Genomic DNA, 26,877 nt, shown 5'->3' on the forward strand with positions numbered 1-26,877 from the left:
AAGGCCGAGCACCAGAGACCGTAAGACACAGCCGTTGGATATCCCTGTGTGGAAATGGAAGGATATTAGTATGAATTTCATCACGAAGCTTCCCATGACTACACGGGGAGTGGATAAGATTTAGTTCATCGTGGATCGGTTGACCAAGAGTGTCCATTTAATTCCGATTCAGGAGAGCATTTCGGCCGAGAAGTTGGCTGACATCTACATCAGGGAGGTAGTAGCTCGACACGGAGTGCCAATTTCCGTGATTTCTGACCGAGATGTGCGGTTCACTTCTAGGTTCTGGAAGAAATTTCATGACGAGTTCGGTACTCGTTTGCACTTCAGCACGACTTTTCACCTGCAAAAGGATGGTCAGAGAGAGCGGACCATCCAGACCTTGGAGGATATGTTGCGGGCGTGCGTTCTAGACTTTGGTGGTAGCTGGGATACCTACCTTCCCTTGGTAGAGTTTTCCTACAATAATAGCTACCACGCCAGCATCGATCGCACCCCCTTCGAGATGCTTTATGGGAGTAAAAGCAGGACCCCAATATGCTGGGGTGAGGTTGGACAGAGGGTCGCGAGGAGTACCAAAGTGGTACTTAAGACGATAGAGAAGATCCAGTAGGTCCGGAGTAGACTCTAGACGACCCAGAGTCGGCAGAAGAGCTACGCCGACACACGTCGATCAGACCTAGAGTTTCAGGTAGGGGATATGGTCCTCCTGAAGGTGTCACCTTGAAAAGGTGTCATCCGGTTCAGGAAACGGGGCAAGTTGGGCCCCAGATACATTGGTCCGTTCAGGGTGTTGGCCCGGGTGGGCCGGGTTGCGTATCGACTGGATTTGCCAGCCGAGCTTAGTCAGATCCACAACACCTTTCACGTCTCTCAGCTGCGGAAGTGCTTAGTAGATGACTCCGCAGTGGTGCCTTTAGAGGATATTCAGGTGGATGACAACCTGAACTACATCGAGAGACCGGTAGCCATCCTCGACAGGAAGAAGAAGGATCTGAGGAATAAGAAGGTAGAGCTAGTGAAGGAGCAGTGTCAGCACCGCAATGGCTTGAAATGGATATGGGAGCCGGAGGAGGAGATGAGGGAGCACTACCCAGAGCTATTTCCAGATGGAGCATACTTTGAGGACGAAGTCTGAGATAAGTGGGGGAGATTTGTAACGCCCGGCTCTTGGTATGTATTTAATTCTTAATTTATTCATTTTTGTATAGAAACTCGACGAGTTGGAGGCCCCAAACTCGTCGAGTAGAGATGGATTGGGACGTGGGATATGAACTCTACTCGACGAGTTGAGAAGCCTAAAACTCGACGAGTAGGACTGGTAGAATGAAACCCTATATTTAAGGGTTTTGCACCCTATTTAAACACCTTAACCTCCATAAGCTGGCCCCATTTACAGCCTCCATTGTCCCAAACCCTAGCCACGAAACCCTAATTCACTTTTGAGATTTTTGACCCATTTTTGTGTATTCTTTGTGATTTTGAAGAAGGAGATACTTGAAGAAGGAGCAAGGACGTATAGGAGGAGAGTTGTTCCAGAAGGTGAGCTTCATTTCTGGTTCATCTGAGGTATAAAGCTCCTACCTTGTCTATATCATGCTTAGATCTAGTTTTAGGTTGTTTTCTTCATGTTTTGGTCCAAGAATGATGGTTTTGGGATTTTGAAGTCCCATGTGAGAAAACTCTTCAGATCTAGGGTCTTTAGGGGACTTCATGGCATAAAGGTGACAACTTTATGGCCATGGAAGTTTCATGCAACTTATGGACCATATTTTTGGTCTTTTGAGCCAAGTAGTCCATGCATGCAAGTAAAGATGGGAACTTTACGTAACCAAATTGTCCCTAGAGTCCAGATCTATGACCCCATAGCTTATATTGAAGTTTTGATGGTTTTTGAAGTTGGAACTAAGCCATTTTGAGTTAGGTTTAGGGCTCATTTCTTCTAGGATGGGTCTTAATGGGTAAAGTCGGAAAATTTACCCTCCTAGAGGTGTATTCGACCCAAAACTGGAATATGGGACTTAGATTCAAAGAATAATGGCTTAATACATTAAGAAAGCTTAACAGACTGAAGAACTCGACGAGTTGGGTCGGAGTGTCCCGATTTTGTAAAAGGAAGGACTCGACGAGTTCAAGGACAGGCTCGACGAGCTGATTCGGGAAGTCCTGATTCTGTTGATAGGAGGAACTCGACGAATTCGTGAAAGAACTCGAGAAGTTGGATCGAGATTTAAGGGTTTTATGATTTATGGAACCCGACGAGTTGATGGACCAACTTGGTGAGTTGAGTCAACCCAGAAGGTTGACTTTGACCAGAATTTTGACTTTGACTAGAGTGTTGACTTTGAATTTGACCTTGACCAAAGTGGACCCTTACGGGGTCATGAGTATGAAAGGGTAATTAAGGAAATCTTTTATGTATAGGAGCTTGAGTTGGGTTGATTGTCGTAGCCGAGGATTTCAGCTACTTTTCGATATTCGAGGTGAGTTACCTTTTAGTAGAAGTGGGTCGAAGGCACCAATGTCGGCCCACTAGTAGTTGATTATAATAGAGATGATTGTCTTTGTAATAAATGTTTGGTATACCACTATGTGTTATGCTTTATGTGCTAGTATGTTATGATATTATGTGTTAGTGGTAGGAGGGGTTGGATAGACCCCGTTATTGGTCGAAAGGACCGAAGGGGTAGGCCAGCACCCAGATATGCTAGGCAGTATGTGACTTATGTGTTTATGTACTAGGATGATATGTGGTAGTAATAGGGGTGAAATAGTCCCCATTACCAGTTGAAAGGATGGAAGGGCTAGACCAGCACCCAGATATGCTAGGCAGTTACCGGTTGAAAGAGACCGAAGGGGTAGGCCAACACCCTGATATGTTAGGCGGTTACCGGTTGAAAGAGACCGAAGGGTAGGCCAGCACCTAGATATGCTAGGCAGTATGTTATTGTATGGTATGTGGTATGATGGGGTAACTCACTAAGCTTTGTGCTTACGGTTTACAATTTTGGTTTCAGGTACTTCCTCTTCGAAGGGAAAGGAGCCGGCATGATCGCAACGCATCACACTACATTTTCCGCACACGAGATCTTTGGGAGTTATACTCTGATGTTGTTTTATCATGACATGTTTTGACTATTGATACATTGGTTTTGTTATGAGTTGATACTATAGATGTTTTCAGACAAATGATTTTATAATTATTAAATTAAAAATGAAATTTTTGGTCTTAAATTTTGGGATGTTACATCGTGCATGCCAATTCTTGCAATAGATGAAGATCTAAAGTAAAATCCCTTAATTTAGTTAGACCTACAAACACCAAAAGCAAAAATGAAGAACCTTAGATTAGGTTTTATATGAAATTCACATATCATATGAGAGGGGTTATGAATTTCAAAAGGATATATATATATATATATATATATATATATATATATATATATATATATATATATAGAGAGAGAGAGAGAGAGAGAGAAAGAGAAAGAGAGAGAGAGGACAGAACTCAGAGGGGAAAAACACCTAGGGGTTAACCATAACAATCTATTTATAGGCAGCTGATGAGACCCTAAAGGCTACAAACTCTAAGGGTTAACCTTATATCATCTGAAAGTTGCCTTATCTCTATCAAGGATATAGTCAAAACAGTCCACCCTTAACTCTATAGTAGCTTATGGAACATTCTAATTAATTTCTTGGATTAATTAATATTCAAGCTATTTTATTAATTAAAACAATTTAATCAATTACCAGAATAATTTCTAATCGATTTATTAATTCCTTAATAAATAACAACTTATTTGCTCTATTTATTTAATGCTATTTGGGTCATGAGACCAATCCAAAAGGACATTGCTACTATTAGAAATATTACCAAAACAATTAATGACATTGGATATTATTTCCAACAAATTGCATGTTTACTTGCTTAAATAATTATTTAAATACTTGTGATCTTAAAATAGTGGAACTGATGATGGTGATGATCATAAACATTAAGTATGAAAATTGTTGATAAGTGAAATTGAGTTTATATCCTGATAGATTAAGTCATATCAATGACTTATATGTGGAGCATAACTAGTTTTGGGTAAATGAATTAATCCATGGATTAAGTCATGTACAAATTACTTATATTAAGTTATGATGCTTAAATTGGTGAGATGATGAATAAGGTAATATTAAGTTCACGTCATAATAGATTTAGACACCTAGATAACTAATTCAAGGAATATGAACTCGATGGAATGTTGGATCCAATTGTGCATAAGTGAGTTGTACCTTGAGTTGTGATGTGCATGGAAGTACCCACTAATTTTAATATTTATAACCTAACAAACTTAGACTAACTATGCACTTATAGGCAGTGTACCTAGTCAGATTACAGTATAGCTTAGGTAAGTCGGGTGTCGATCACAGGGAACGGTGTTATTAATTAATCTATTCACTACTAAATTAATCTATTTATTAACAAGATAAAAGGGTTTTTTTTATCTAATTTTGCAAGTTTAGATGAACTTAATTCTTTAACAAAAACTTAATCAATAAACAAAACACTTCTGTTAGTTCGAATCCGCTTTCGCTCAATGGTTATACATTAGTTAGGACTATTACTGTTGGTTACCAATTAAAGGAGTATTAGCAATTTAGTTCTAAATATACTAATCATTAATCAATTCATGTAAATCTATGTATGGTCACACAATAGTTAACACAGAATCAATTATTAAATAAGATTGGAGCCATGAAAGATTGTTTAATCAAAACACAATTACAGTCATAATATGAGTTCTCTAACACATCTTAATTCAATGATTCAATTACTTATCTAAGATTGGTTTGATCTTAGCTCTAATAAACTAGTGTTCACTTTATTATTAGGTATTCAAATTCATGCAGATTTGTGTTCACTAACTACACAGAACAAGAATTTAAAGCAATCAAATCATTAACTAAAGCATGCTAGGTAAAATCAATCAACACAAGCATATCACCAACAAGTAAAGTCAAATCTAATGCATTAAAACCATGAGTTCCAGCTTCATCTAGCTAACAGAAGCAACTAGATTTAGCTGGACATAGTAACAGCTAAACAAACAAAAACTATAATCAAAGACATGTTTAAGTGTACCAATCTTTTAAACCAAATTATGAACTTCTTCTTCCTTGGTGTTAAAACCAACTTCCAGATCTTCTTTTCCTCTGAATTTCGTCTTCAGGAACCCTTTTCAGCTAGCCAAAAGTCACCCCAATCGTAATGGAGAAGGATATATATATTTTCTGGAAAATCACCGTTCACGTCGTGAGAATTTAGAATTCACGTCGTGAACTCGAGGTAATCGTGATCGTCAAGGATTCCTTCACCCGGATGCTTATCTTCTAACTCTTTCCACTCACGCCGTGAACCATAAAGTGTTCACGTCGTGAGTACGTCTTTTTTTTTGGGTGTTTTTCTTGTCTTTCAAGCCTTCAACCTCCAAAGTTCCATCCTTTAACGCTTTTAGTCCTTTTTCTTCAAAATGTCTTCTTTTTGGCTGCAAAATATAATTTAACCTTATAAGTACCATTATTCTATGCAAATGACCAAAATATATATAAAAATGTACTTAAATATTGCCTAAAAATATATATAAATATGGCAATATCAAAATACCCCAAAATTAGGCTTTGCTTGCCCTCAAGCAAATCTACTTATTTAAACTCAAACTTTTATCACTAACATCACATAGAACAATCCAATTCCAACTCAGCCATTATGCCAAGACCTCAACGCATGCATTTGTTTCTAAAATTTTTCCTAAGTAACCCCCCCATACTTTAAATACTCACAATCTTCATAAACACTCGCCCACTTCTTTCGAACAATGCTCATTTTATGCAACCCTCCGAATCCATCCCCAGAAATCTTACTAACCCCAAGGTATTTTTGTAAAGCTACCCAAGCATACATAAACTAGAGAATTACAACTTTTAAGAAGATACCACAACTTGGAGCTCCTGAATTCTTCTTTTCTTTGACAATTGATCTTCAATTTCTTTGAATTCACCATCTTTGTGTAATTTTTGATATCTTCAACTTTTGAAACTTCAGAATTTTCGATCTTTGATCTTCTTACTTTGATACTTTTATGCTCCAAAAATTCTTCAATTTTTCACTTTTTTTGTAATTTCTCTCTCTTTTTTTTACATGTGTCTCACTTTTTATATCCCTCAAAAACCTACATGCTTAAGCAGAGACGCTTAACTTCAACCTTTATTGGCTAAGACATAGCTTTCCTGGATACATTTCAGGTTTAGGTTGCTAAACATATTGCATCCCTCAAACTAAGCGAGGTTATGTTTTTGTTCCATGATTTCACTAAAATAAGGGAGGCCACAAATGCACTATAACGTGTATTGGCTCAACTAAACATTTGAGCTCTTATCGGATCATCCCAATGCAACACTAGCAACTTAAGTTTAAATTATTATTACTAGATTCAATTATTATATTATTATTTCAAACCTACGCCTAAAATTTAAAATTTTCAATTTTTCTCTAGCAATTTACTTTTTCTACCCCCTACCCCACACTTATTTCATACAATGCCCTCATTGTATGCTTAAAATAATATAAAAATGAAGAGAAGGGAGAAAAAGGAACAGACTCCCCTGGGATAGTGGCGTGATCATCTCCAAAAGTGTGGATGGAATGTGCATCTTGAATACAGACCTTGAGAAATAAAAACTTGGACTTGAACTTGCGAAACCAGCCATCAATAAAAACTTCAATCTTCAAAAAGAATGGTGCAAGCCTCCAAATCATGTAGACAATGTGGGAAAGCATATGCCACATTGTATATTAGAGAAAACAGCCAATTGAACCGTCACAAAAAGTGGCATAAGGAATGGTAGTAATTCCGTGTAATGAAGAAGAACGGAACGAAATGAATATGGTGGAAATTCACAACTCACGACGTGAACAGTTGATGGTTCACGACGTGAAATCGCTAAAGTGCGCATTCTGATTTTCCTTGAAACCTTGGTCACGACGTGAGAAATATTGGGTCACGACGTGAATCCTGGGTAAACCAAAATTAAAACTGGCTTCTTCCTTGTAAATAGATCTGCTCCACTCAACATCTTAACGAATTAAGACCCTTCTAAATGCAATGTGTTTTGACGACTCTTCTAACTATAACCTCTCTCTCGACTCACCCCACACTTATTTCCACGACTCTTGACACGACATTACTCCTTCCCCAAAACTCCTTAGCAAACTGAAAGTTAACAACCAAAGAAGAGCAAAGTAACATAATATCTTAATAGTTTTACAATCCAAACAAATTTAAAAATAAAAATAAAACTAAACCAAAACGAAAATAATAAAACTAAAAGAAATGATCAATCATCCTCGTCATCCTCGTTCACCCCGCTAGTGCCCGCTCCGTCACCTCCATGTCCTCTATACTCCGTCCACCTCGGGCAAATTGGGTAGTGATACCCCAAATGTTGCGGCTGCTCCACCCCAAGGTGTCGAACGACGTTCTCCATGGTGCCCCCAATTCAGTTGACACTCAAAGATAACTTGTCAAAGTAACCAGCCATATCACCCCCAAAAGGTGCCCCTACCATGGATGCGGGTGGATGCATTGGTTACCCTCTTTCTCCCCTTCCTCTTACATTCCTGCGCCTCGGCCTCGGTTGTGGTGCAGGTTGGTCGGTCGGCTGCTCATCACCATCATCATTATCTTCAAGAATTCCCCAATGTGTCCCATAATTCTTGACCACCTTCATTGTCTCTAAATACCCCATATTAAACTTGTGCCCCTCCATGCATGTCAAAGAACGAGTGATGCCAGGAACAAGGAGGCCATAAGATCGGGCCAAGTGCGTAACAAAATGCCCTCTACAAATAGGGCTCCCAGGACGGGCACTCGTAGCATACTCTGCCAAGTATCGGGCCAAGAAATACGGGATGTTACAGCACACGCCGGGCTGTAAAATGCACCACAAAAAGAACACGTTGACCTTAGTAACCTTATCACCATGGCGTTTGTGGTGAATAGAAAATGTGATAAGGCGATGGATCGGTGATTTGATGCTACTTTCGGGGGATACACCGGAATTGAACAGACCGGTCGCGATATTGCTCCAAAACACCGGTCCTGAAACCCCATCCGCATAACGACGTGTGGCGTCCCTCAAAAATAAAACAAACTCATGTGTCATGGTCTCATGAGCCTCGTATAACCCCATTCTGCGTGAAAACTCCACCAAACTGCACTCCCGATATTCCCCTCCTAGACGAAAGACCAAAGCTTGCGGAAAAGTAGGATCTTGAACATTCTCATGGAATGTCACCGTTGAAAAGAATTCCACGCATAGCTCTTTATATACCCGCTCTTGGATGGCAAACAAATTGTACCACCCCTTGCACGTGAAGGAAAACCCATCCCCCAAAAATATCTTAGTAAGGTATTGAGACATCCAATCCACCAGCCCAACCTCCCTCAACCGTGCCCACTGAATAGTGGGGGCAATAGCAAATTCCCGGTTGAAAAGCCATCCCAACCGATTGTTGCATCGCGTATAGATATCCCGGGGCGTAGTTGTTGGAAAGTGGCAAAATGGATGTAAGCCCGCTACTCCAGTTGGAATCTCTCTTCTGGGAGCCATTTCTGTAAAAACATCAACAAATATATCCAAAAGAAACAACCCAACAGATTAGCAATTAACAGAACTGAAAATGTCCAGTCCCAGTATTCACGTCGTGAATCTTTTAGGATTCACGTCGTGAATTCGTAACCCAGCAGCAAAAATCGCTAAAATCAGAAGGCAAATCAGGTTACAATATTAATGGGTTTTACTCCTATACTAATCCCAAGCACATAGCATCAACATTCCAAGGCTATTACGGGATTTTTAAGAATTAAATTCGACATTTCATCTAACCAACAAACCCTAATCCTAAGTTCAACTATAAGAGAAAAATTAAACTTAATAATTAAGAATCATTACCTTAGATGGAAGTATTAGGTAAGCAAAAACGAAAATCGAGAGTTGTCGGCCAAATCGGAGCAAAAGGGGGGACCAGATTTGTTGTTTCACTTCGTGAGGAATAAACAAAAGGGTCAAACTGGTTCTTTACCCTTTAATCTGTGGTCCCGTGTTTTTCAAAACTCACGTCGTGAGTCCTTAAGGATTCACATCGTGAGTCCTGTCTGGACTTAATATTGGGCCATGCATCCCTCATCAAAAGTGGATTAGTCTTGGGCCAATTAGTTTAATAGAAAATGGGCTGATACTCATGAGTGGTAAATTATCCAGTTTATTCAGAATTCACGTCGTGAGTTCCCAACGGTTCACGTCGTGAATCCTGTACGAAAATTATTTTTAATTTGTCTATTAACTAAATTCTTAATTATTACCACTTCATTTTTAGGGATCCCACACTTAGTGTTTAATTATGAATAAAGCGATTTGGATGATATGATCTATGTTTCTAAACTAGAATGCAAAAACTAAAAAGAAAAGAGAAAAGAAATTGCAAACCAAACTCGGGTTGCCTCCCGAGAAGCGCTTCTTTTTTCTTGGAGTCATTAGCCGGACTTCTTGCCTCCTACGTTGAGTCATCCGAAGAATCCACCACTAGGATCTTTTGTTCCTTGAAATGCCTCTTGTAAGCTTGAACTCGTCTTTTATACGCCTTTTTCGAATTTTCCTTTTTAGCTTTGACCTTGTCTTCATCAAGCTTGCGTTTGGTCCCTTTAGTGCCCAAGTTTTCTTCATTCTTAATCTCCATAACATTCTTCTATTCTTCCACCACTGGAATTGGTACTTTAGAAGTAACCTCCTCTTCATCACTCGTCATCTCATCATCTTCCTTGCTCACCAAGAAGTTGGACTTGTGTAGGCAATGACTTCAACTATATATGGAACAGATGCTCTTGGTTTTGTTCTTTTAACTTGGTGAATTGTTGTTATTTCTTTTTCCATGAGCTTCTCTAATTGTTCAAGTTCATTGTCTTCATCAATGTTGAAAACCTCTTCTTGAGCATGATTCCTTTGAAGGCCATCTTCTATCCCAAAAATTTCCTTTTCATTACCAACCCTCAAGGTGAGCTTAGACTCTCGAATATCAACAAGAGCTCCAGCAGTGTTTAGTAGCGGGCGACCAAGAATAATCGGTACCTTGGGATCTTCTTTCATGTCCAATACCACAAAGTCTATTGGAAAAACGAATTTCCCAATTTTTACTAAAATATCTTCCACAATGCCCCGGGGCTGTATCACTGAACGGTTCGCCATGTGAATAGTCATCCTTGTAGCCTTCAACTTCTGAATATCTAACTTCTGATAAAATGAATAAGGCATCAAATTTATGCTAGCCCCATAATCGGCTAAAGCATAAACCTTCATGTTGTTCCCAAACTCACATGGAAGAGTGAGGCGTCTAGGATCCCCCATCTTCTTAGGTATTTCCCCCAACACCGATTTTGAGCTTTGCTCACTTAGGATCACTTTAGAATTCTCCTTTAATTGGTGACGAGTGTCTAATAAATCTTGTAAGAGCTTAGTAGAGTCTGGAATCTTCGCAAGTGAATCAATAAAAGGAGTATTAATAGACATACCCTTTAATTGTTTGATAAACTCAAAATGTTCTTTCTCTAATGGACTGAGATTAGCTCTAGACGGGAACGGCAAAGGTGGTTCATAAACTGGAACAAATATGGAATTTTTCTGTTCAGACTGAGCCCACGACGTGAGCATAGCGGGCTCACGTCGTGAACTTGGTGTTCCAGCAGCTTTTTCATTTTCGAGCTTTGGCTTCTTTGGCTTTGGATCGGGCTGTTGTGGCTCCACTTCTAATGCTTCTAGGAACTCAGAGATGGCCTCTTCTTCAGTATCTATGGCCATTACGTGAGACTGGGTCTTCTTTTCAGGATTTTTCGGGAACATCTTCTCGTGAACCAAAGTGGTTAGTTGACCAAGTTGCACTTCAAGATTATTGATGGAGGCTTGTTGATTTTTTATTAAAGCCTGCTGTTCTACCATCATTGAGTGATGATTCTTCATCAAAGTTCTTTGTTCATCAATAGCAGAATCAGTAGCCTCGTGTCTCTTTTCTGAAGCTTCCATAAACTTAACTAACATGGTCTCTAAATCGGGTTTTTTCTCAGCTGGTGGCTGCTCCTTTTGGTAGAAGCCTCGGCTTGTTTGCCTATACTTATCTTCCTTTTGCTTCTTGTATTCTTCATATGGTAGCCACTCTTTCTTCGGTTTCGTCCAGTCTTCATCGTACTTGTCCCCACTCGAGTAGCATACTTGAGCCTTTCTATTCCCATATTCATCCAAGTTGCAGTCCTTGGTCAAGTGTGGACCATTACACCGTTCGCAACCAACTCTTATATCATGAATTGATTGGTCCATTTGTGTTAACCTCCGGTCCGTATTATTCAACATAGCCATCATAGCTGCTATTTCTTCAGTTTGTGCATCTCCAATGCCCTTGATTCCATCTTGCCTAGGGTTGTGGTACTCACGAGAGTGCTTCGCGAATTCTTCAATCAGCTCCTTGACCTCCCTTGGATTTTTCTTTGTCAAAGGTCCTTGAGAATCAAGGAGTTGTCTTGTCATAACATTGACCCCATCATAGAAGATTGACATCTCTTGTTGAACATTAAGATCATGCTGAGGGCAATTTCTGATCAAGCCTTTGTAACGCTCCCATGCTTCGTATAATGACTCCCCCGGTTGTTGTTCAAAGTTGGATATTGCCTTCTTGAGTTTAGCTATCTTGGACGGTGGGCAAAATTGGTCAAGAAACTGCTCACGCATTTGAGCCTAAGTGGTGATCGTACCCGGTGGAAGTGATTTTTGATGGGTTTTGAGCATTCTAACACTTCCTAAGTGTACATGCAACCCTAATAACCTTGGATCTATGTTTGTCTAATAATCATGCAAAGTTGAATTCCAAGGTTATATTCCTATCTAGCATACATGGGGAACATTTTTAACTTGAATGAAAGATAGAATAACTTACCTTGTTGTTGATTATGATCCTTGAAACCTTGTGAGCCTAGCACCCCAAGTGTGACGCCTCAAATGCTTCACACAACACCAAATGCAAAGGAGTAAACTTTGAGAGAATCTTACACTTGCAAAATCGGCTCTAGCCCTCTTGTTTCTTAGTGTAACCTATTTTGGTGGAGAATGGGTTTCTTATATAGTGTTGACACATCTAGGGTTACACCATGTAAACCCTAATGTGTCATGACTCTCCATTTCCATGACCCATGGTTTTGTAACTCCCATGGAGCATCCATGGAGCATCATATGGGTGGAACCCAACTTGATAATCCATGGAGCCTCTTAGCCCACTATATAAGATATGGAAGATTTACATAATCTACCCATATATTTAATTAGTTATCTTTTGATCACTTAATTAATTCTAAATTAATTCTTGATCAAACTAATTAAATAATATTATTAATATATTAGAACTTATAATATATTAATAAACCATAAGTGTTATTTCTCTCATTTTAGTTTATCCAATTGCATGGTGCCATGCAACCCAAATGGACCATGCCGGGTCGGGTTAAGTACATACCAGAAATAGTTATGGACTTAGACACCTTATCCAACAGTCTCCCACTTGGATAAGTCTAATAACTATAACTGCAATACTTCAGGAACCGATCGGCAATCGTAGCTCTTTCAAGGTCTCTCAGAACTGAGAAGATGATGATACGCCATTTAAGATAAGTGATCATATAATCCTCTGTTCTAGATATCAGCCGGACAAATACATGGAACAGTGTCTTACTTTGTGTCCAGCAGTTTGTTTCCCGATTTCCGATTTGTTTGCCAAAGAACTTAATTGAACACATCAACTTAGTTCTGACCGGGCCCGGTACATAGGTCAAAACAAAATCATCGAGGGGCCCAGATATCAGCTTCTAATCCAAGAAGGAACAGATAAACTTCGACTCATATGTTTGTTCTATCACTCATTGAATTATACACAAAAGCACGTTTTATAACATCGAGTTACCAATGCGTTAACGTACAATCAATGCATAACCAACTCATAAGTAACAAATCATATCTCTAGGTTTGAAGACTTATATGATATTACCGTCTCATGATCACTCGAGATAAATTCCATGAAGTGATTCCAGTGAGCGTGGGTTGTGTCCAATGCTCAGAACTTATGAGCACTCATGAGTGTTGTAGCCATGTCCAACAACTTAGACCTCTGCAACCAATCATGACAGACTTTATTCATACCTACTTCCGACATATGACCGACTGTGGAGGTTCGAATAATATGATATACCAAACATAATTATTCTGGAAGTCAAAACATGCAAAAGAAATATAGTAAACGATCGACAAGAGATAGCAACACTTTACTCATAAATAAAACACCTTTTATTCATCATCTAATGTCAATTAACTTTACAAATTTCAAGGTTATCTAACTACTAAATCTAATATCATCCTTCAGCCCTATGCTCCGAGAATGCTAGAGATGCTTAACCCGAGTCAGTCCCTTCGTGAGGGGATCTGCTGGATTCTCATCCGATGATACCCTCTTTGCCACGAGGAGTCCTTCTTCTATTCGATGTCTGATGAAATGGTATCTTCTGTCGATGTGTCTAGATCTCCCGTGATCCCTTGATTCCTTGGCTAAGGCAACTGCACTTTCACTATCACAAAAAATTTCCATTGGCTCTTTAATAGCTGGTACAACTCCAAGGTCTCTAATGAAGTTCTTCAGCCATATCGCCTCCTTTGCTGCCTCGCTAGCTGCTATATACTCTGATTCGCAAGTTGAATCAGCCACTGTCTCTTGCTGGAACTCTTCCAAGAAATTGCTCCTCCATTTAAGGTAAAGACCCAGCCTGATTGAGAGCGGAAATTATCCCTATCAGTCTGAAAGCTAGCATCACTATACCCTACAACTCTCAAGTCTTCACTCCCACCGAGGGTAAGGACCCAGTCCTTAGTCCTCCGTAGGTACTTGAGGATATTCTTTACCGCAGTCCAGTGTGCCTTGCCAGGGTTCCCCTGATACCTGCTAACCATGCTCAAAGAAAAGGCTACATCAGGTCGAGTACACGTCATAGCATACATGATCGATCCTACAGCCGAAGCATAAGGTATTCGACTCATTTATGCTATCTCAGCCTCAGTACTAGGGCTTTGTGTCTTACTCAATCTGGCGTTACTCTGGATGGATAACTCTCCTTTCTTGGAGTCCTGCATGCCGAATCTCTTCAGCACCTTATCCAAGTAGGTACTCTGACTAAATCCAATTAGTCTTTTACTCCGGTCTCTCAAGATCCTTATCCCTAGAATATAGGCAGCTTTTCCTAGGTCCTTCATAGAGAAACACTTCCCAAGCCAAGACTTAACTTCCTGCAGAGTTGGGATGTCATTTCCTATGAGTAGTATGTCATCCACATACAATACCAAAAAGCTAACTATACTCCCACTAGCCTTGACATATACACAAGATTCATCTTCACTCCTAGAAAAGCCAAATTCCTTGACTTTCTCATCAAAGCAAAGATTCCATCTGCGAGGTGCTTGCTTTAACCCATAAATGGATTTCTCAAGCTTACACACTCTATTAGGGTACTCTGTGTTGACAAAACCCTCTGGCTGACTCATGTAAACATCCTCAGCCAACTTTCCATTAAGGAAAGCGGTTTTGACATCCATTTGCCATATTTCATAGTCATGAAATGAGGCTATGGCTAACAAAACCCTAATAGACTTAATCTTGGCCACTGGAGAAAAGGTCTCATCATAATCAACTCCCGGAGTTTGTGAGAAACCCTTTGCAACCAGTCGTGCCTTATAAGTGTGTACATTACCATCCATGTCGGTCTTCTTCTTGAAGATCCATTTGCACCCTATAGTCTTACGACCTGGTACATTCTCAACCAAGTTCCAAACTTGATTGTCATACATGGACTATATCTCGCTGTCCATTGCCTCTTTCCACTTGGCTGACTCAGGGCCTGCCATGGCTTCCGCGTAACTGTTAGGTTCATCCAGACCTATCAGTGTCTCATCACTGATAAGTGTATCACCTTCCGCAGTAATATGGAATCCATAGTAATGCTCAGGTGCATTCCTAACCCTTGTGGAACGCCTCAGAGGTACAGACTTGTCAATTGGCTCAACAGAAGTTTCCTCCTCAAGTTGAGTGCTAGGGTTTGAAGTTCCTTCACCACTTAACTCTTGAATTTCTTCAAGGTCAACTTGCCTCCCACTGTCTCCTTGGCTTATGAACTCTCTCTCTCAAAAGAACGCCCTCCTAGCTACAAAGACCACATTCTCACTAGGTCTGTAGAAGAGGTAACCAAAGGATTTATGTGGGTAGTCGATGAAAATACACCTCTCACTTCGAGGTTCGAGCTTATCATGAGTCTCGCGTCTCACGAAAGCCTCGCAACCCCAAATCTTAATGTGGTCTAGTTTGGGTACTTTACCAGTCCACATCTCATGAGGAGTTTTGGCAACTTTCTTTGTGGGAACTAGATTAAGGATATGGGCGGCAGTCTCTAAGGCATACCCCCAAAATGAGATTGGTAGCGAAGCTCGACTCATCATGGAACGAACCATATCCAACAAGGTTCGATTACGCCTCTCAGCTACACCATTCAACTGCGGTGTCCTGGGAGGTGTCAATTGTGAGACAATCCCACATTCCCTAAGATAGTCGAGGAACTCTGAACTAAGATACTCACCACCTCGATCGGATCGAAGCATCTTAATGTTCCTGCCCAATTGATTCTCGACTTCCTGTTTAAACTCTTTAAACCTCTCAAAATTCTCTGACTTATGCTTGATTAAGTAGACATATCCATATCTACTGTAATCATCAGTAAAAGTCAAATAATAACGATTAGCATCCCTTGTGGCATGTTTGAAGGGCCCACACACATCCGTGTGTATAAGATCCAACAAACCTTCACCCCTCTCATAAGAACCTGTGAAGGGTGACTTTGTCATTTTTCCAAGTAAGCATGATTCGCAACTATCATCTGACTTTAGGTCAAATGACTCCAATACTCCATCCTTTTGGAGTTGGCCTATGCGTTTCTTGCTTATATGTCCAAGACGACAATGCCATAATGATGCTTTATCCAAGTTATTATCATTAACAGAATCAATACACAATACATTATTTCCTAAGTTATCAACCACATATACAGTTTCATACACACCATCACAAGGTAATGCTTTAAAATAAAGAACATTATTAAAGAAAGCATTAATCGAACCAACTTCATAATCAAATGAAAAGGTGAAACCTTGTTTATACAATGCATGAAAGGAAATAATATTTCTTGCCATTTCTGGCGAATAACAACATTTATTCAAATCTAAACTAAACCCACTACTTAGCAATAAAGTATAAACTCCAATCTTGGTGACAGGTAAAGCTTTCCTATTCCCCATGATTAAGTTTATTCTTCCAAGCTCCACATTCTCACTTCTTCTTAGTCCCTGCAAATCAGAACAAATATGAATACCACAACCGGTATCAAGGACCCAAGAGTTAGAATAGGGTGAGTTATTAGATAAGATAGTGTAAATACCTGCATGGTTGGGTTTAACTTTCCCATCCTTCACATCTTGCTGGTACTTTGGGCAGTTCCGCTTCCAATGTGACTCTTCATGGCAATAGAAGCATTCAGCCTCTTTAGGGTCAGAAGAAGGAGTGACAAAACCTTTCTTGGTTCCACTTGAAGAAGAGCCATCAAGGGTCCTAGCCTTGGTACCCTTCGAAGAGCTCTTCCTCTTCTTCCCTCTACCTTTCCCGATTGCCAAAACCGGGGCGGAGTTTGGAGTAGGAGTGTTAACAACCGACTTACCCTTAAGACCTGTTTCTGCGGTCTTGAGGAGTCCCTGAAGTTTGCTGAGTGTGACCTCTTCCTTATTCATGTGATATGTCATGCGGAATTGATCATAGCACGATGGTAAGGAGTGCAAAATGATATCTATTGCAAGCTCCTCAGGGAAGTTCACATTAAGCTTCAGCAACCGATCCACATACCTTTGCATTTTCTGCATGTGGCTCGTAACGGATTCCCCGTCCTTCATCATGGTTGTTATGATAGAGCATATGATTTCATACCTCTCCTGTCGTGCACTTTGATGGTATCTTTCCATCAGATCTTGGTGCATTTCAAAAGGGTAGAAGTCCTCATAGGACTTTTGCAGTTCCGCTGTGATGGTGGCCAACATGATGCATGCCACTTTTGTAGCATCCCTTTCATGTGCCCGGAAGTCAGCGATCTCCTGGGGAGTTGCAGTGGTCTCATCAATCTCCTTAAGCTCCTTGTCAAGGACATATTCTTTGTCCTCGTAGCGGGTAATCATCCTGATGTTTCTGATCCATTCATTGAAGTTGGATCCATCAAAGGTGACTTTCCCACACAAGTTCATAAGGGTAAAGGAGCCATTAGGATTAGAGCCAGAAGCAGCATTGTTTGAAGACATCTGAAAGAAGAGAACAAGATTAGTTTAGATATTAAGAGAGTCCTTAATAAAACACCCAAATGTAATATTAAGGCTAGAATCCAATCACAATATATTATAACTTAGAAGAGGTATGCCGTAATCCAAGCTATAACATATTTGAAAGGTAGGTGAATGACGATTCACCAATTTCCACCATGAAAAACGAAATATAGATATTAGGTTTTTAATTGGTTCTTAGAAATTCCTAGATTCTTTTGAGATTCAATGAACTTTTCAAAGGCATGTTTCAATCTCGAGTGTGCCCTCCAAGTTTTGTGACTGGGATACCGAGGATCACAAAATGAGTTGTGAAGTAACCATGCAAATCACTTGGTACCCTCAAGGTTTATCACTCAATCGATGTGCCGGTAAACCACACACGCTCCACCGGTGCTATGGTAAACCTTAAGTCACCCTTTACCTACCTTGTTAAGTCCAAGTTAGTGTGCCGGTTAACCACACACGCTCCACCAACGACTTAAACAAAGTGTAAAGTGTAATTTCATGGATTAGCACCTTATTCACATTTTCCTAAAGTAACTAAGATTGGGAATTTAATAGAAGCATTTAGTTACTTTATAATATTCATCATATTTTTAATGAAAATTTATAAGTCCTTGTCTTACCCGTTCGGCTAACGACCCTCTACCGATCAAGGAAGCGGTGGGTGAGAGTGGACACCCATTAAGTTGCCATTTTATAGGCAACAACCTTATACCCCCCTTATAGATCGGCTTCGTGAATGAGGCGTACTAGCGGTAAGACGACTTGACGTTATACATATATATATATATTAGTAACTTATAATATTATAAAGTATAAGGGTTGAATTTTAACTTTTAAAATTCTAAGGGTTGGAACTAAAGTTTTAATCAAGACTTTACATGTTCCAAAAATTGAGGGCAAGTTTTGTAAACTTCCAAAACTTTTCATTTCTTATAACTTATGAATTAATTGAGTAATAAAAATGAGGACTCTTCATTTTTATAACTCTTGTGTTCTTTTAATGGCTTTAATAAAAGTGAGACTTTTGGTTTTCCATAACTTGAGGACAAGTTATGGACTCCATTAAAACACATTATGATCATGAATTAAACTACCATGAAGGTTACAAACAATTCCTATGATCATCTAATCTTCATAAGTTCAAGAACATGAATATGAACACTTTCAAGAATCAAAAATTACACTTAAAAAAAACTTGTAATTTTAATAATTGCCATTGTAAATGGATTAGCATAAACATTACACCATCTAAAACATGCTTTAAAACATCAAAACAGTTTAGGGTAATGTTTCTAGTCCATTTCCAGCAACAAATGTGCAAACTTTCATACGAGCAGAAAACAGAAAAAACGATTTTTTTTCAAGCTGTTTGCACACAAAAAAAAACAACAAACAAACCTAGGCTCTGATACCACTGATGGGTTTTGAGCATTCTAACACTTCCTAAGTGTACATGCAACCCTAATAACCTTGGATCTATGTTTGTCTAATAATCATGCAAAGTTGAATTCCAAGGTTATATTCCTATCTAGCATACATGGGGAACATTTTTAACTTGAATGAAAGATAGAATAACTTACCTTGTTGTTGATTATGATCCTTGAAACCTTGTGAGCCTAGCACCCCAAGTGTGATGCCTCAAATGCTTCACACAACACCAAATGCAAAGGAGTAAACTTTGAGAGAATCTTACACTTGCAAAATCGGCTCTAGCCCTCTTGTTTCTTAGTGTAACCTATTTTGGTGGAGAATGGGTTTCTTATATAGTGTTGACACATCTAGGGTTACACCATGTAAACCCTAATGTGTCATGACTCTTCATTTCCATGACCCATGGGTTTGTAACTCCCATGGAGCATCCATGGAGCATCCTATGGGTGGAACCCAACTTGATAATCCATGGAGCCTCTTAGCCCACTATATAAGATATGGAAGATTTACATAATCTACCCATATATTTAATTAGTTATCTTTTGATCACTTAATTAATTCTAAATTAATTCTTGATCAAACTAATTAAATAATATTATTAATATATTAGAACTTATAATATATTAATAAACCATAAGTGTTATTTCTCTCATTTTAGTTTATCCAGTTGCATGGTGCCATGCAACCCAAATGGACCATGCCGGGTCGGGTCAAGTACATACTAGAAATAGTTATGGACTTAGACACCTTATCCAACAATTTTAACCACTCTTTAGCAACTCCCTTAAAAGTAATGGGAAGCATCCTGAGCAAAACGGTGTTTCTATTTACATTTGGGTCATTGAAGTAATCTGCGATGTCACTGACTTCATCGAGATGCTTAAAAGCATCCTCATGATCCTTCCCATAAAATGGGATATCCTTCAGTGCAGTCAAGATGTGTCCCTTCAGCTCGAATGTGGCAGTGGCAGGTATTGCGGGTTGGACTAAACCGGGACCCACATCCTCTCAGATTCGCTTCTCGTAAGCTCCCATGGACATCTCCTCAATGTTTGCCATTTCGTCCTCTTGCTTGTCTTCGGGCTCACTCGCAAATATTCCAAATTCTGGGTCTGACTAGTATTCTGATTCGTGTGGATTAGAAACTGGACAAAGTTCTTCAACTTTGCCTTTGTCCTTTGGGGTTGAACTTGACTCTCCTGTCTTCTTTCCTGACTTCCTTGAAAATGCTGATTTTAGTTCTTGCAAGGGTGTCTTCTTTGGCGTTTGATCTTCCTTCGCGTTCTTGTTCTTATTTTTGTGAAGGGCTGACTCCGGATCTTCAAGTGGTGGTACCAAAGGCGTGTTAGAGCCTCTGGTCATGAACTCCTGCAAACTAAACAAAATAACAACGTAAAAACGAACTAAAATAGAAAAATAAACTAAAAACTAAAGAAAACTAAAAATTACAGATTCACGTCGTGAATCTGTAAGATTCACGTCGTGAGTCCTGTAACATAAAAAAAATTCAAACCTTGCTGGAAAATTAACTTTTTGCAGGTTTTATCCCACAAAAAGGATCGATTAACCCAAAGCAAATAAATAAATAATAAACTAAGCCGTTCCCCGGCAACGGCGCCAAAAACTTGATGTGCACGGAAGTACCCACTAATTTTAATATTTATAACCTAACAAACTTAGACTAACTATGCACTTATAGGCAGTGTACCTAGTCAGATTACAGTATAGCTTAGGTAAGTCGGGTGTCGATAACAGGGAACGGTGTTATTAATTAATCTATTCACTACTAAATTAATCTATTTATTAACAAGCTAAAAGGGTTTTTTTATCTAATTTTGCAAGTTTAGATGAACTTAATTCTTTAACAAAAACTTAATCAATAAACAAAACACTTCTGTTAGTTCGAATCCGCTTTCGCTCAATGGTTATACATTAGTTAGGACTATTACTGTTGGTTACCAATTAAAGGAGTATTAGCAATTTAGTTCTAAATATACTAATCATTAATCAATTCATGTAAATCTATGTATGGTCACACAATAGTTAACACAAAATCAATTATTAAATAAGATTGGAGCCATGAAAGATTGTTTAATCAAAACACAATTACAGTCATAATATGAGTTCTCTAACACAGCTTAATTCAATGATTCAATTACTTATCTAAGATTGGTTTGATCTTAGCTCTAATAAACTAGTGTTCACTTTATTATTAGGTATTCAAATTCATGTAGATTTGTGTTCACTAACTACACAGAACAAGAATTTAAAGCAATCAAATCATTAACTAAAGCATGCTAGGTAAAATCAATCAACACACGCATATCACCAACAAGTAAAGTCAAATCTAATGCATTAAAACCATGAGTTCCAGCTTCATCTAGCTAACAGAAGCAGCTAGATTTAGCTGGACATACTAACAGCTAAACAAACAAAAACTATAATCAAAGACATGTTTAAGTGTACCAATCTTTTAAACCAAATTATGAATTTCTTTTTCCTTGGTGTTAAAACCAACTTCCAGATCTTCTTTTCCTCTGAATTTCGTCTTCAGGAACCCTTTTCAGCTAGCCAAAAGTCACCCCAATCGTAATGGAGAAGGATATATATATATTTTCTGGAAAATCACCGTTCACGTCGTGAGAATTTAGAATTCACGTCGTGAACTCGAGGTAATCGTGATCGTCAAGGATTCCTTCACCCGGATGCTATCTTCTAACTCTTTCCACTCACGTCGTGAACCATAAAGTGTTCACGTCGTGAGTACGTCTTTTTTTGGGTGTTTTTCTTGTCTTTCAAGCCTTCAACCTCCAAAGTTCCATCCTTTAACGCTTTTAGTCCCTTTTCTTCAAAATGTCTTCTTTTTGGCTGCAAAATATAATTTAACCTTATAAGTACCATTATTCTATGCAAATGACCAAAATATATATAAAAATGTACTTAAATATTGCCTAAAATATATATGTAAATATGGCAATATCAAGTTGTAATACTTAAGAAAATGAACAAAAAGAACCATGAGACTTATAGAGTTGGAGTTTCATTCACATAGACCCTCTCGAAGTGACTGACCATACTCCTCTGATAATTAATATCTAGATATGTTGTAACGCTCTGTTCTGAATTGACTCGTAGTCTGAGGTTGTGGCTTGAAGGTCGGTCATTATTAGGATTATGGCTCTTGGGAAGGTAAGGTCTAGGCCCATTTGGATGCGGGTGATGTATTAGAAGTGATCCGGGTGTTCGGTTCGTATTTTGGGAGCCTAGGGGTATTTCGGTAAAGTGTCAGTTCGGGCTTTTGTGGAAAATGGATTTTTGTGCGGAAGGTCTTAAGAAAGGTTTGAGTTGTTAGAAGTGTAGGGAGTCTCGTCACCTTTCCGTGGATATAAAGATTGTCGAAATCGGGTTTATAACGAAGAAGTTATGGCCTTCGGAAGTTTCGTGGTTTTCAGGCTTAGCCGAGTACGCGGGGCGTACACAAAGCGTACAATGGGCGTACTAGTGAAGAAGGCAGTACGATGGGCGTACCTTGGAGTACGTTGGGCGTACTGACCAGGATGGTCGCGAAGGTTCCTCGGAGTATGTTGGGCGTACCATATGTACGTTGGGCGTACTCCAGTCAGATCAGAACCCTATGTTAGGGTCTTGGACCCTATTTAAGCTCCTTATCTCATAACCTAACCCTAATATCTTCAGCCTCCATCCCTCTAAATCCTAAAATCGACCCTTATCCTCCATTTGAGTGATTCTTGATCTTTTTGGTGATTTAGTGGGTTTTTGGTGCTTATTGTGGAAGAAGGAGTTCCTTGAGGAAGCATTGCTTGGCTTGAAGCTTGTAGATCTAAGCCCTAATCATATTGATCTAACTCTAGAAAGTATAAAGTTTGGATCTTGGTGGCTTTCTCATGTGGATCTAGTTGGGTTATGACTTGTTATCTTTGGACCTTGAAGAAGAAGGAACTTGGTGATCAAGCTATGGTTGGAGTCAAGCTTCTAGATCCAGAACTGATGTGTGTTAAGCCAACTAGTTTTAATCCTACTTTTCTAATGTAAATTTAACACACAATAGGCAGTGTACCTATCAATTGGTGGTATAGTTTTTAGTAAGTAGGGTATCGAACTCAGGGAACGGTAAATTTTAAATTAACTACTAATACTATCTAAAAACAAATAATAAAAGAAGGGGTTTTCTCTAGTTTTGCAAGACTAGAAAACTTAAATATCTAACTAAAACTCAAACAAAACAAATAACAGCTAGAGAGTAAAAATCAACTAAATTCAATAGTAAAAGAGACTTATGTTTAGGTTTGACTCATTTGATCCTATGGTTGATTTTATGAAAAGTGCAATGGATTAATTCTTCTTTGGCTACCGATTAAGGTGATTAGGTTCGCGTTCGCTATTACTAGTCCTTAGAAAACAAATTAATCTAAGCAATGGCCAGTTGTCTAAATTAATGAATTTCCTAGTTTATTTATTCGGGTCAAGTAAGACTTGTAGTGGTTAACTAAATTGGTCCTTCAATTAACCTCTTGATGATGGCTCGTCACACAAGCTCACACGTTAATTTTCCTATTCTCTATTAACCCTAGTTTCACGTTCGCTATTCCTAGGCATATAACAATGTTTTCACATAAATCAGATAAGATTAGCAATTAAGAGATGGTCATGCAACTTAATTACAGGTTAATAAACAGAAGATAGTCATAATTAACACATAAGGGTCTTTAACAAGCTTAGCAAAACAAATCACCAAATAAGAATAATCTGAATCATAAAATCAACACATAATCACAAACTTTGTCTTTCCTAAACAGAAGAAAATAGTCTTAGCTCATGATTACAGGAAAATCAAAGTCACAAACGAAATCTACTAATAAAAACATGGTTTAGACAAGAGATTGGGTAAGAGTAAACTTGATTTTGACCTTAATCTTCCTTAAGATTGAATGTAGACTTGAATCCTTGATTTCCTACGCTCCAGCAGTCCTTCAATCGAAAAGTATCCTCCAAGGGTTTCTTAGAAAAACCGGGTATCGATCTGAAAGCCTCTTTTTATAGATTAGACGCGACTCGTCGAGTCCATGGACTGACTTGACGAGTCTCTCATTAATTCCCCGTGTACGGCAAGGCAAGGACTTCTTCTGCTTCGAGAATGTTCATGGGAACTCGTCGAGTCAAGGGTCAACTCGCCGAGTCCTTCTTAGGTTTTGGCTCTTTTCTTCTTTCTTTGATTCCTAGGCTCCCGCTAGCTTCTCCTGCTTCCTTTTGCTTCCGAGCACTTCTTTTGAACTGAAAATATAATTTAAACGTAATTAAGCATCTTTTGCTCCATAATTGCAACAAATTAGCCAAAAAGTATTAAAATTCTATACAAAATATATGACTAATTATGCACATATCAAATTACCCCACACTTGACTTTTGCTTGCCCCCAAGCAAAACTGAATTTTAAACATACTAACATCACATAAAACAATCCTAATCAAACCCAGCCATTATGTCTTGACCTTAATGCATGAATTTGTGTCTAAATTTTTCCTAAGGAACCACCCTATACTCTAAATATTCACAATCCTCATAAACACCCGCCCACTTCTTTTGAACAATGCTCATTTTATGCATCCCTCCGAATCAATCCTCAGAAAACTTTTTTTAACCTCAAGGTATTTTTGTGAAGCTACCCAAGCATACATAGTCTAGAGAATTACAACTTTTATATACCACAATGGAGCTTTTGAATTCTTCACTTTCTTTGATCTTTGATCTTCAATTTGTACTTTGAATTCATAACCTTTTTGTGTGATTTTTGGTATCTTTAATTTTTGAATTTCTTCAGAATTTTTTTTGATCTTTGGCCTTTAAACTTTAAACTTGATAGCTCCAAAAATTCTGCAACTTTTTGGTAATTTCTCTCTTTTTTTTTTTTTTACATGTATATCTCACTTTTTTTTCACTCAAATCCTACATGCTTAAGCAGGGGTGCTTAACTTCAACCCTTATTGGTTAAGATACAAATCTTCCTTGATGGATTTCTGCTACATGATGCTAAACATATTGCATCCCTCAAACTAAGCGAGGTTGTGTTTTTGTCCCATGATTTCACTAGAATAAGGGAGGCCACAAATGCATTATAACATATATTGGCTCAACTAAACATTTGGGTCCTCATAGAATCATAATACTGGCATGGGTCCTAATTGTTTTACCAAAATTTTCTAAATTAATCCTAGCAATATTAATGCAAAATTTTTAAAATTAAGCTTAAATTAAGATCCTAAGTTATCTAATGTAACCAACCCCCTACCCCACACTTAATTCATGCAATGTCCCCATTGCATGCTATGCATGATTAAGAAAACAAAAGTGAAAAGGGAATTGGAACAAACTCCCCTGGGATAGTAGTGGCGAGGTTGATATTTCTTCTTTTGAGCTCCATCTCCGGCTGACTTTGGCATGGGAACAGCTCATCCATGCCTTGGGCGTCATATCTCGTGTGGTTCATAGCTTTAAACAAAATTGCAGGAAAGACTCTCGGAAATCTTCAGGAATTGATCTTTATAAGTGCAGCCAATCGTCGTGTGAAATATTCATCAAATCATAAGCTTGAGAGGTAAAATATGTATCAACTCGTCGAGTGCGGTATGTGACTCGCTGAGTTGTAGCGCGAAAAGGCAGAATTCATGAAATTACACTAGGACTCGTCAAGTCAGTAAGTGCACTCGTCGAGTCCATCGCTGGGTGGAAAATTTTATATTCTACTCCAAAGTTGACTCTGATGTGTTTGGAAACTGATCACTTGAGACTCTCCCAATTTTTTCTTCGGTTATTTAGACAATTTCCAACTCTTTTCTTAACCGGACTCTAAACTCGGACTCCATTCTCTCTCTCGCCTAGACTTGATACTTCTATCACTCTCGAGACCCTTTGTGTGCAAACCCTTTTTCCAAGTTCTGAACAAACCATGTAATAAAAGAAAACACACCAAAAGCAAATCCTAAACTACTTGTTCAAACAAAAACAAATAAAAATTGTTTTCAACACAACCAAATAAAAATAAAAAGGATCATTCAATCTTCTTCTTCATCCTCATCATCATCTTCATCATCATCCCGCGCTCCGCTTCCGCTTGCTCCACTTCTTCTCGCGTCTATCCGCTCCTCCCATGTGTGAATATACGGATAGTTCCCCCCATCAATGTGCGGAAGTTGGAAGTGATTAAACAATTGAATGTGTGATTGGTTACTAAAATTGATCCCCGTAGCCAAATCATCTTGTAACCGGCACATTTCAACATTGTACCAATCCATTAGTACTTCATCATCAACCGTGATTACCGATGGCTCATCATGGTCTTCTCTTTGGCGTCTTCTTACTCGCTGTAACAAACCGTTATTTCAAACCTATGTAATAATGTAGGTCAATTTGTATTTCTTTTTAAAATAATAAAGAGAAACTTTAGCATACTGTGTATATTTACATAATTGACCATCAAAAATAAATTATTAAACAATATCGATTGGGATGAACCAAATGATAGAGATTGTAACAAGGTTTCCAAAAACATAAAGAACACTAAAATCCGAGTTATAACGAAGAAGTTATGACCAATCGAAGATCCGCGACAAAACCGGCAAAACACTGTTCAGTGTAAAAACTGAATGTTCAATAAAAGGCTTTTTAGCCTTAACAATCTAAATGAAAGTTGTAGTTTATGTTAAACCGAGAACTTTCATAAAAAGAACGGCAAAATCTGACTTCGTATGAGGAAGTTACGATTTTTCTAAGTTTCAGTATAGCAGTGTGCAGCTAAAAACTCGAAATAAAGATCGAGTGATTTTTAGCCGACATAACCTAAACGAGAATTGAAGGTCTCGTCAATAGTAGTACAACGGTGAAAAGACA

The 26,877-nt window shown here is 38.7% G+C and overlaps 1 non-coding gene across 1 annotated transcript; it reads left to right on the forward strand.

Annotated features, from left to right (window-relative positions):
- The first annotated feature begins 11,668 nt into the window (after nt 1-11,668).
- LOC145110070 (small nucleolar RNA R71) lies at nt 11,669-11,775 on the forward strand. Its single transcript, XR_013709453.1, has one exon. It is a non-coding gene; the product is annotated as a small nucleolar RNA R71 (small nucleolar RNA).
- Nucleotides 11,776-26,877: the final 15,102 nt, after the last annotated feature.

The sequence above is a fragment of the Lactuca virosa genome, chromosome 4 (genome assembly GCF_052849685.1).
Source record: "Lactuca virosa cultivar CGN04683 chromosome 4, Lactuca_virosa_CGN04683_v6, whole genome shotgun sequence".
In the NCBI taxonomy this organism is placed as follows: domain Eukaryota; kingdom Viridiplantae; phylum Streptophyta; class Magnoliopsida; order Asterales; family Asteraceae; genus Lactuca; species Lactuca virosa.